General features: G+C 46.2%; 1 protein-coding gene across 3 annotated transcripts in view; it reads left to right on the top strand.

Moving 5' to 3' along the window:
* Window positions 1-426: 426 nt before the first annotated feature.
* Window positions 427-12,103, top strand: part of IRF2 (interferon regulatory factor 2) — a 43,342-nt gene continuing 31,665 nt past the window's right edge. The window contains exon 1 of one of the 3 annotated variants that reach the window (XM_040604200.1): window positions 427-650. The gene's annotated coding sequence lies outside the window, so the exon portion shown is untranslated. Of the gene's footprint in view, window positions 651-725; window positions 801-1,393; window positions 1,651-12,103 lie in introns of those variants that run through there. The other 2 variants (XM_040604377.1, XM_040604292.1) reach the window with 2 other exon arrangements.

Raw genomic sequence — 12,103 nt, 5'->3', positions numbered from 1 at the left:
GCCCCCTCATCTTATTTAGGGGCCGGGCGTGGGAGCTATTCCAGCCACAAATCAAGCGATGAATAAATAAAACGTAAAGATTTCCACGCGGCCAGTCAGCCCTTGAATTACAAATTAAGTGTAAAGGTGCTGCAGCAGCCCGGTGCCTTTGGCACCCAAACCCCCACCCCCCAGCGAAAGGAGGCAGCGGCTCCCCGCCGGCAGCGCGGGGCGTCGGGGAGGAACGGGGTGACGGGGATGGCGGGGCCGGGGGGCAGCGCGGTGTGATGCGCCGTGCCGTGCCGTGCCGTGCCGTGCCGTGCCGTGCCGTGCCGTGCCGTGCCGTGCCGTGCCGTGCCGTGCCGTACCGTGCCGTGCCGATGACGGGCGCAGCGCGCTTCCGCGCCCGCCGCCGCAGCCCTGCCCCCGCCGCCTGCGCGGCCGGCCCGGCCCGGCGGAGAGGCGGGGGGATTTCCAAGCGCCGGCGGCCTCGCCGCTTCCTCTCCTTGTTTTGCTTTCGATCTGGCCTTTCTCCGCCCGGGCGGAGGCAGTGAACTTTTAGTTTTGCTCCCGCGATTATTCAGCGCCTGTTTTCATTTCCATTTCGCGTCCCCTGGCAACGGCGGTAACCTTGAGGAATTATATAAGGGCCGCGAAAACGGGCCGGCGAGGTAATTTTTAAATCGCTTTCGATTTATTTATTTATTTATTTATAATTTTACACACACACGCACACACACACACGCGCGCGCGTTGCCGCTGTTCGGCCGTGCGGGGCGGCGGGGCTCCCGGGGAGATGCGCATCGCTTTAAAAACAAAAGGTCGGGCTGCAGCGGCCGGGGCCGAGCCCCGATCCCGCCGTTGTGTTTGGGGGGGAGGGGGGCGGAGGGTTGCGGTGGAGATGCGGGGGGGGGGTACCCACTGCCCCCCGGGCGGGGGGCTCCGGCGCTCGGACAAAGGCCGGGGCGTTGGGTTTGGAGGGCCAGGGCGCGGCACGGCCCGGGCCGGGGAGCGGGGCGGCGGGGGCGGGGGGTGGGGGAGCACCCGCACTTGTTGCGGGCCTGGCGGCAGCCGGTACCTCCGGTAAGGAAAGGCGGGGGGGAGCGGCGGTGGCGCGGGCAGAGGGCCGGCGGGCGGGGGTCGCGGTGGGGGGGGGGCACGGGCCCCGCGGGGCCGGGGGGGGCGGGCGGGGCCTGGCTGAGGCGCCGCCCCCCGCCCGGCGGACGGTCCGTTACACAAGCGGCGGGGCGGTGCTGGTGCGCCTCGCTCGCCGCGGCCTGCCCCTGTCCCCGGCTTCGGCGGGCTCGGGGCCTCGGCTGGCGGCGGGGCGGCCGTGCCCCTGCGAGGGGACGGCGGCGGCGGGGCGGAGGGAGCGGGGGCTGGCGCCGCGAGCGGAGCGCGGCCTGGCGGGGCCGCCGCGGGTGGGTCCCGTGGGCCCGGCGGAAGGAGGAAGCGCTGCGCGGGGCCGCTCGGGGCAGGCCGCCGGGGGGCTGCGGGCCTTCCCGCCTCCAGGGCTTACAGCAAACACACCTCGAGCAAGCAAGCAAGCATTCCTGCCCTGGTCCCCCCGCCCCGTCCCTCCCCCGTACGGTCTCGGTGAACCCAGCGCTAGCGAGTGCGCCATTTGCACGCTTTGGCCTCCGCCAGCCGCAGGAAGGGCCTCTCTCTCCGGTGGGTACGGGCAGCGCTGCCACGTCGTGGCCTTCACCGCCTGGCGCAGCGCTGTGCAGCCCCCGCCAGCCAGCGAGGGCCGGGCCCGGCGTGCCTGCCCCCGGCGGGATTTATGAACGGGGGTTCTGGCCGTGCGTGGTGCCGAGGGTAAGCTCCAAGCGGCTGGCAACGTCTGGGGTCAAAGTTGCAAGTGCCGGAGGAATTGCATCCCTTAGCCCAGGTTCCCAGCAGCATTTCGGGCTTTTAATTCCCATTACGATTACTGTCAGCTCCCAGACGGCCGTGTTGGAGGCTTATTTATTTGGACACCGAGCTCAGATAAAGGAATCTCAGAGCACGGAACTTTGCTCCTGGTTAGTGTTTGGGCATAATTTACAGCTCGGCTCGCTGCGCTAAGGTCTTGCGGACAGCAGTCTCTTGAACATAGGAGTGGTTGTAAACTACAGCCTCAGTTTCTGGAGGTGAAATACGGTGTGTTTAATTTTTTTTGCGTTTGTTTTATTTTAAGTCTTAATGGGTTTGCATATAACAGCCTTTGCAGAATGGCAGCGCTAGTACCATAAAAAGAGAGTAGAGTGGAGCCGCAATGTTTAGATTCATCCTGATATGGAAACGGTGACATAAAAGTAGCAGAACTGATCTGCGAGGCAGATGGCTTCCATCTGAATTGCAGTCTTTCCATGCCACCAGCCCCTTCGGAGACATCAGTGTCCTTCTTCTGTGGCCCCTGCTGGTAAAGTCCCACGGGGGAGTTATTTCACGTGCCCCTTGGGTGGCCGCGTTCCTCTTCACTGGTAAGTGGTGGTGGAAGGTCTGAGAGTGCCGAGTCCTTTGACACGGTGCGGCTTTATCACGGTCACGTGCTACGCTGCAGTTCTTTCTTCAGCTAGGTACAGGCATGGCGAGGTGTCAAGTCTGCTGATGCTGGGGTTAGCCCGCTGAGGCTTACAGTCCTAGCCTGTATTTGACACATACCTCTGCAGTGCCTCCCAGTTACGTGCTGGCTAGAAAAGTGACAGATTTCAAAAGATGCCAGTCTTTTGAGAAGAGCTGTTCATCGCAGGCCATGCTGCATGGAAAGGGGTAGCTTAGAGAGGTATGGGAAGTAACGTACGGACTGTTGGGAAGGGGGGGTAAAGACCCCAGTCTCCATTGTGTGGTGGGCTTTGATATGTGGGGCCCGGTGGTGTTAGAGAGAGGAAGAGTCTTAATGCACGGTTGAGAAAATGATGCAGAAAAAAGGCGCCAAGAGTCAAGAGGAAATGGAAATATTTTTTAGAGTCTACATTAGAAGAATGGGCTTTGTGTAAATGTATTTGCAGCCAGGCTATGTGTGCCTTAAATTAAAACATGTATTTATTTATATATAATATGTATATATTAGTATAAGTTTAAAAAACAAATGGTGGGGAAAAGTTGACAGGTGAAGAAAAGTTTGACAGGACACATCCTTTCTTGGAAGAGGAGCATCATCCCCATGGTTTTAAAACATTTCCATGATGTAATACTTGGAGTATCAGAAACTTTATGCAAGCTCAGGTATTATAAAGACAGACTACAGATGACAAGAGAGAGGACAGAGTGGCTAGCGCATGCATGAAGCGGGATACTTTTTGTTAGAGGTAATAACTGTTTTAGGAAGTAACATGGGCTGTCATGAATTGATGCTCTAGGTCTGTAAGGGAAGAGCAGAGATTAGGGCTACATGACCATCTGTCTGTCCAACCAAGATGTTGGTAACAACTCTCATACATTAAGGGAGAGTAGCAAAGGTACAGAAGTAGGAAATGCAATGATAATTGGAGGCTTCAGTTGCTCCCATGTGTATTTTGTCATGCTCCAATGTGAAATTTGCCAGGGTACTAACTTTTTAGGTGCCAAAACCCCCTACTTCCTGGGTGTAGCTTGTAAGGGTGGGTACTCTGTGGGTAGCAACTCTGGATAAGATCCTGGCCAGGAAGAATTAAGTTCAGAATTTTACATTAAAAATGCCAGCCAGCTATGATGTGACAGTGACCATAATGTAGTTTGACTCAATGTTGCTTCAGGAGCAGTAAAGCCAAGGGTTGTTGCAGCAATGTTTAATTTTCTAAAGAAAATCTTCATTGGGGGGGGGGGGGGGGGGGGGCGAGGGAATGAATAGAATGGTGAGAGGCAGCCAAAAGTGTAGAATACTTGCAGGTGGCATGTAATTCTTCAAAGACACTGTAGTAAAGGCTCAGAGCGATTGCATGGCATCTGTCAGAAACACCAAAAAAGCCGAGCAGGCTGACGAGGAAAGTAAAGGAGCTCAGTAGAAGTAAAAAGAGGTCTTGCAAAAGGTAAAACTTTGTCAACAAATGGGGAAGGTGGCAAAGAACATAAAATTGTATTGAACACAATAAGGTAGGCCAAAAAGAGTCATGGAACAAGTTGCTAAAGGCAAGAAAACAATTAGTAAATCGTCTTTGAAATGCATGAAAAGCAGGAAGCCTGCTGATAAGTGATCCATGCTTTGAAGGAGGAATGCCCAAGGAAGATAAAGTCACAGCAGAAGAGCGAAACAAGTTCTTTCAGCCTTGCTTCACTGAGGAAGAGATTCTCTTGCAGGAGGCTTTTTTTTTTTTTTTTTTTTTTTAATTTTTTTTTTTTTTTTAAGGAGTGAGCGTATTCGAGGGTTTCACCCAAGCTGAAGTGTCTGTAGGAGAGGGTATCAGAATGAACCACTGAGAAGGATGATAGATGGCAGGAGGTGGTACTTGTCGAAGTGTTTTGAAGGAACTTAAAATATGAAATTGCTGATACATTGCTGGTTGCATGTAACTTGTTGCGTAGGCCTGCCTTGGTGCTCCAGGAATAGAAGGTGACAAATGAGCTGTCAATTTTTCAAGGTTTCTGAGGAAACTGGTAACTCCAAGGTGGTCATTTTTGTTTGCCAGCGACTAGTGAACGGGACCAGTGAACACGGGTATAAATGGGATACATTGACAGACTAGACCTGACCTTTGTTGAGGAGTTTCATGAGTCTTCTGGAGTTGTCTAAAGGCATTGCTGAGCTGTTGTTGGATGTCTGGTTGATAAAGTCCTCATCAAAGCACGGCCAGTTTCAAAGTGGGATCGGATTGCTCCATGTTGCATGGTTGTGGTCAGTTTGCTCAATGGACAGAGGTTGTCAGTTGTTCCCCTGCAGTCTGGCCAGCTTCTGTGTCTATGGTGTTCAACAGATGGAGGAAGGATTAGTGGTGATGTGACGGGTTTGCTGGTTGTATTAACTCATTTGAAGCATGAAAAATCCCAAAGGCTGAACCACAAAGACTGCAGAAGTATCTCATATTGAATGTACAAGTGTAAGTTTGCAAATGAAATTCAGTACGGACCGGCGTAAGTGTAATGCACATGGAAGGGAACACAATCTTAATTTCTGTACACAAGGATGAAGTTTAAATTGACTTTTTACTCAGGGAAAGATGGTATAACACAGATAATCCTGTGAAAAGATAAGCTTTGTGCCCAGAAGTGGCTAAGGAAGGAGAGGGCAGGTTAGGAATTCTTAGGAAGAAGTAAAAAAATAAAACCCACTGTCACGGTACTGTAAACCCACGTTGCTCCCCTCTCCTGAACAGTGTTAACAATTTTTGTCCCCCATATCAAAAAGGATGTAGTGAAAGTTGACGAGCTACAGAGAAGGGCATCAAAGATGGATCAAGGATACAAAAGGGCTTTTGTGAAAGAGTTAAGTAGCTTGGAAAAGAAGTGACTGCAGAGAATGTGGGGATGTTCTTCAAATCATTAGTGTAGTGAAGAAAGTGAATAGATAATAGTACAGATAAGATAAACACCACCCAAATGAAACAATTGGGAGGAAGCTTTAAAACAACAAAATTCATGTCCTGCAGTACACGAGTTGTGCTCAGGGCAACTGCATGTATGTCAGGAGTTTACGTGGGTTCACGAGTGATTAGGCGGTCTGTGGGAGAGAAACTTGCTGTACAACTTAGCAGTCAGAACAGTTCAGTATCAAATTTTGGGCACTGACTGCCAACAAAGAGCTACTGCAGATGTCGATCAAATATTATTGCAGAAAACTGCAAATAGACACCTCCACTGAGAAGTGTAAGCTATGGTCCATTTGCAGATAACGTAGAGAAGCGAGACCCGTGCATTGCCCTTTGTGTGAATCTTGTGGCATAAGATCTTATGAAACTTCAGCAAAAAAAAATGTTTCTGTGATGTGCCTGTTTAATCTGTGCTTGTTACCCCTGGACTTGTTAACCTGACACAAGTTACAGTCAGGTTAACTGCAGCCTGTATGCCTTTAAGATTGCATAGGAGTGGTACCCCAGCAAAATGTCTCTGATGTTTGCAGGATTAGAATCTGTTTATATTTTGTGGATCTTATATTGAAAGTTACGGTCCATTTGTAAGGTAAAGAAGCAAAACTAATCACGTGTTACTCTTACTTATCTCTGTGACTCTTTTGTAAAGATTGCCCTTTTGAAACTCGATTCTTCAAAGGCCTGTGATGATTGTGATAATGAGGGCATAAACCATAAGGTAGTGTTTACTGAAGTTTTATTACAGTTTATGGTGCTATAAGCTTTGATTAGCATAAAACATTTTCTCGTTTGTCCTTGGAGACCACAAGCACAAAAGCACAACAGATAAGCAAGCCAAAAAATTCTGGGTACAGTGAATGAGAGAAACAGATTTATTAAGTTGCATATTCCTCATGTATGAATAACATTATGGAAAAAAATCGTTCAGTGTAATCAAATAATTTCCCCTTGTTTTTTTTCTCAGAAGTTTTGTTGGAACTGTATGAAGGTTCTTCCTTGTATTGACAATGTGTGAACTCTTGTGTTAAGATTAAAATAGTAAGGAAAACTGGAATCAGCAATTAACAGTTAGCGGAAGGGAATACATGCTAATAGTTAAGAGTTTAATGTCTGCATGTATATCTACAGACATACATTTATGCACACATGCATGTATGCACACATACATACCTACATATATAAAAAGTGTAAAATCAGGTGGTTTGTATGTAGCTTAAATAACATTGTACAGCACACGTTTCTTATTGATAGACTGTAAAACGTTTGTAAAACTTGCTCTTCCATCTAGTGCTGGACATGTTTTCAATTTCTTGGAAGTTGATGAAAAATTAGGTTTTTTGAATAAGCTACAGAGAAAAGAAAGAAGTGGTAAGCAGTAAAGCTTTCTTAATGTGTAGTATACTTGCAAGCCTGGCTTTGTGTACATTGGAAATCTTCTGACCCCTTGTCTTGGGGGAAGATTGCAACAAACGTAGAGCAGTGTGACCACTGTACAAGGCAAACATTTTATCCTGTTACAGCTTGGACACAGGCATCCAGGAACAAATCCACCTGCATGTGGCATGTTGTTTCACCCAAGGTGCAGAGCTAAATTCTAACTTTAAAATATTTTAACATTCAGTTTTTGCTCTATAGGTTGCTAGCTCTCACGATGAGCTTGTAGGTAATAATTTCCATGTTCTTGGCCCTTAAAGCGTAGTGCAGGTTACAGTCTTAATAGCTTTTCAGCTGACCTTTACAGGCTTGGTTTGTAGCTCCCAGCATATCTGGTGTTAGGAATTGTGGTAAGGTGTGGTATAAGCCAAAAATATTTAAATTTGTCCTTTAGTTTGGATTGCATGTGACAGTGGATGTTGTCAAACCATTTCCTTTTTGCTATAAAATGATTCTAAGTACTTTTTAAAGACTTACATGATTAATATTGATACAGCACAAAAGAAGGAAGGCTTGCTTACAGGTTTTGTTTTAAAAACTCTGAAGTGTGCTTAAGTTCTGCTTTTTTGATGTGTATGGAGGGATATATGTGACTTGAAGGGCTTGATGAGTGCACAGACCGTCGTATATTATAGGGATATCTGTAATATTCCTATGGGTACTGGACCTGGACATTGCTCGACAGCATTACAGGCAAACCTCTTACACCTTTATCTAAGCAAGATAGTGCCTTAATTCTTCAATAAATTAAGATAGCAGTAAGTTTAGGTCTTTATGTGCTTTTCATGCATATATGCAACGTGGATGTGGTGCATGATACGGACTTTTGTGCATTTTGTGTATTGGCTGAATTAAGGTGTTTTGGTGAATTGTGTAAATGTGCTTTATATGCAGCTGAGAGATGAAGCCAGTGGAAAATACTGAACTACTGAATGTAATTGGATGTGGCATATAAATTTGTAAGATCAAAATCAAACACCCTCACCCGCAAACCATTCCAAAATTGTGACAGCATCTTAAAAAGTTTTATCTAAAACAAAAATAATTCCACAGTAGGAAAAAAGGTGGGGTAGGAGACTAATGTTTTGAAATTACTGAAAGCTTTCCTGCAGGATCTGAAGTCCCAACAGTGTTACATGAAAAAAGATGAAAGCAAAACTTGAGGATAGAATTGAAACCAAATATAAACAAAAGTGAAACCGACTCCATTGCTTTTCATTTCCCAGTTGGCAAAAGAAAGAATAAACACAGAGCCAAGAAGCATGAGAGCTCAACTTGAAAAATTAGTTCAATTTTATTTATTTCATCTGTCGGTAAATTTCTCTTCTGCATGGCAGCACTCCTTTGGTAGATTGCATGGTAGGGAGTAGGAGTTGTTCTCTCTGGTTTGTCCGGGCACCACTTCTCCCACCAGCGGTCCGGGTGACGGCCCCGCTGTGCAGGAAGTTAACGTTTTGAAATGCTGTGGCAAGAGCATACAGAAAGTACAATGGAGGTGATGACATCCAGTATGATGAAAGGGAGCCATTCAGCTGGTAGGTGCGCTGGATTCTATTCACGTTGAGATTTACGTTAATAGGATCAGGTATAAAATATGTGGTGGGCTTGGTTCTTGTTCCCTCCCTTTGGGACTGTCTGCTTAGATCTGGGTCAGATCAACAGTAACCCAAAGATGTTACCTGATACCAGCTTTGCTGATGGCGTGAAATGACTGCGAATGGTTTCACTCCATTTCCACAGATCAGTCAACAGCTAGAAGGTCCTTTTTGACCTTGAGAATTAGCTGGTGAATTAGTCAAAAGATGGCCAAACAAAAAAAGGCGGCCGTGGAATCTCAAATGAGTATCCTTCTCATACGTAGAGATGCGTGCTCCTGGGCTGTATCAGCAAAAAGGTTGGGTGCTGGGGAGAAGCTTGGACAATTGCTGCTCCGCTGAAGCTGTACTGCTCTGAAATGAAAGACTTTAATTCCAGAGGTCCAGTTCTCACACATTGGCACACATTGCATTTGAGCATATAAAACCTAAATTCTTTGGATGCCGAAACCGTACTGGAGCTTTGAGATTGATGAGGGAAGCTGATGAAGACTAGCTTTGTTTAGTTTAATAATATTTAGCCAGCTTAGATGAGAAATGAAGATGAGTTCAGTGGTCTCACTGTAGCTCAGTAGTATTTTAGGAAAGTTCCAAGATAGAAATAGCTGCTGCAGATCAGAAATTCAGGCTGTCTCATTGCTGTTGGTCTGTGGTCAACACAAAAACTTTAAATTAAGAGCACATTTTGTAACCGATCCTATTAACTATTCGTATCTCAACATGAAAATGCATTAAGAAGTTCCTGTGTGTCCTGTGGCAGTGGAAGGAGTAGCATTTTTATCAAAAGGAGAATTACATCATACCATTTCAACATGTGTCAGTATTAAGCTTTTTAATTTTTCGCACTCTTTTAAGTGCAAGCCTTTCAAGTATATGTACAAAGGAAAGACATTTCTCTCTTAAGTTCTCCAGTATCAAGCAGTATCTCTGTAATAACTAATTCAATTTATTTTTTGTGCTCAACACATCTGCTTCTTTCATGGTGCTATTTTTGTAACCGTAAATAAGTGCATGTGACAGACATGTTTCCAGTTCACAGTGTGGATGATTCAGAGGATCCCAGCCCCCAAGTCTGTGCCTGCTGTGGTCTGTCTGTAAAGAAAGCACCTTAAGTAAGCAGGAGAGCGTTTTTTACAGATCTGAAATAGCATATACTTTTCTTTCTTTAATGCCTTCTCTTGCAAGGAAAGGAGAAACTCCTTTCTTGAAAGGGCTGGTGTTGGTGCTCGCAGTGAGGTTAAGCAGAGGTAGTTCTTGTCTTTCGCCCTTGGTTCTGGGTGCTTGCACTAGCGATTAGAAGTTTGGGTAGCAGAAGTGTAGGTGTGGGTTAGCTATTAACTTCAGTGGTAGAAACTTCCCTTGCCCAGACAATAAAATGAAAGGTTTAAGCAAATATTAAATCACACTTTAGTGTAGTGTGCAAATACTTTTTGCTGTGTGTTGCAGAACAGTATGTTATACAAACAAAGGCAGCTGTGAGAAACAAGCCCAGTCCGAGCAAGGTGGATTACATCAGGTGCAGGTCACGGCCGGTGAATGTGTAAACTCTTCCTCGAACACGTTTCTCAGTGTTAGCTGTCTGGAATAATTTTTCTGCCTCTCTTGAGTGCCTCTAAAATGTCACTGTCTTATCTGCAATCCTGCCTGAGCCTTGCAAGCCACCAGTGTGGGAACATTGAGATTAAGGACTTTTGGTTTATGATGGCTGCTTTTCTTATATATAGCACCCTATAAAGCACTGACCCTGTGTTTAGGCAGAAGAATGCTAGACAGGACATGGAGATGAAGTCTGCCCAGGCTTTAAAAAGTATTTTTACAGCTTAAGATTCTGATCTTGCAGATACTTGCACGTGTGATTTTCCATTGCTTTCAGAGGGACATGTGTAGGAAACATGTTGTGCTTGTTAAAAGTTTTAGGGATGTCTCCTGTACATTTAGTCGCAGAGCTTGTAAGAGTGTGTTAGTCTGACAGCCATGGGGAAACATAAAAATCCTGGTGAGTTGCAACAGTGTGATAAAACAAGTGAGTCTTGATAATTGTTTGAGCCTTAATAGCCTTCTAATTTTCACCAGGCTGGAAAATTCTTTATGAATCAGGTGTCGAATGCTGAGTTTTCCTGCCAGCTCTCAAGAACGCGCAGGGTTTGACTTCCATGGATGCTGACTGACACAGCTAAGCAGCAGCAGCTATTACATGTGGGTATGCAGGACTGGATTTGTATGTGAGCACTTAATTCCAGAATAAAATTGATTTATTGGGGGATAACTGCTCCCCAGTGCAAGGAATTAATTATGCCGTGACAACCATGCCAGCAATTTTCTTGTTGTAAACAAGCCCTTCCCAAACTTGTCTGAGTGAAGTACAGCTCCACTACTGAGCAGTCACCACCTCTCTTCTGAGCAGCTTCTGGGGGGAAAAATAGATACTGAAGAGAAATCTTGATCAATTATCAGATGTAACAAAAAGCTTAAGAAGGAAATAAATCAGGTAAAATGTATGGCTACTTTTGAGACTCCTGGAGGAAGTGGTAGGGGGAGAGTTTTCTGTAATCACATGCTTTTAACTATCACCTGCATAGATCCGTTGTTTTGGTGATGCCACCAGAATCTGGCATCTTCATCTTCACTCCAGGCAAGACCTGGGAAACAAATGAAAAGAAACGCCCAGGAACAAAGTATTCCTTTAAAGCTGAAAGTAAAACAATCATTTTGTATTGTCACCAGACTTGCAGACATTGATGTGTGTACAGATGATCATCATGGCAAGGATTCTGCGGAGATGATCTTTAACAGTCTATTTGTTAGAAGCCTGGGCCAAGTTCCCAGCTGATGTAAGTCACTGCGATGCCAGAGAAGTGAATGGGCTCAGCCACAGACATTGTGTTGTTCAAGTGTCATGATAATATTCAATGCAGGCGCCAGTGCAAGGGAAATTTTATTGTAGGTATTGAGAGGTTGAAGCGTTGTTTCACTACAGCCAAGTCCAGAAGCAAAAAAACAGCCTTCTGGTTCTGGTGTATTAAAATCAGATGGCTTTTCTTCAGTGCAGTTCTAGTCTGTGAATCCAAGGCTACTTTTAATGATGCCTGAGATCACTGCAAAGTAACAACTCATGTCTTTGCTGCTGAGGGAGAATAAGCTTTGCATGGAAACCAAAGGAAAGAGTCTGTTTTGATGTGTAATGTCTGAATCCCAGCCAGGGCATGTTAACACCCTTTGGGTGGAACAGAAATGCTATAGGGCTGATGAAACACGCTATATACAGTATGAGTTCCCATTGTACGTTTTCCTGGGCATGTTTGTCATGCAGTCTGTAATGCTATTTCAGTATGTTTGAGGGATTCGCTGCCTTTGTTTTGTTTGGGGTTTTATTTTTCTTGGAGGGACTGTTGAGTTGGTTGGTGTTCTTCACCCCCTGTCCCCTTAGAGTGCAAGGGCTTTGCTGCCTTCTGCCTTCGTGTATCTTTCTCAGGTACAGCAGGATGAGAGGAGGGCATGCTGAGTGCTTCCCTCCTCCTCCATCTGCCTTCAGCTCCCTGCAGCCCAAAGTGGGCACAGCCTGGCCCCTCCAGAGCTTGGGAAGTTGGGTAGCTGTTGCTAGCTTGAATC

Source organism: Falco naumanni, chromosome 1, assembly GCF_017639655.2.
Source record: "Falco naumanni isolate bFalNau1 chromosome 1, bFalNau1.pat, whole genome shotgun sequence".
NCBI lineage: Eukaryota > Metazoa > Chordata > Aves > Falconiformes > Falconidae > Falco > Falco naumanni.
The sequence above is the reverse complement of the archived record's forward strand: the minus strand, read 5'-3'. Positions and strand labels throughout refer to the sequence as shown.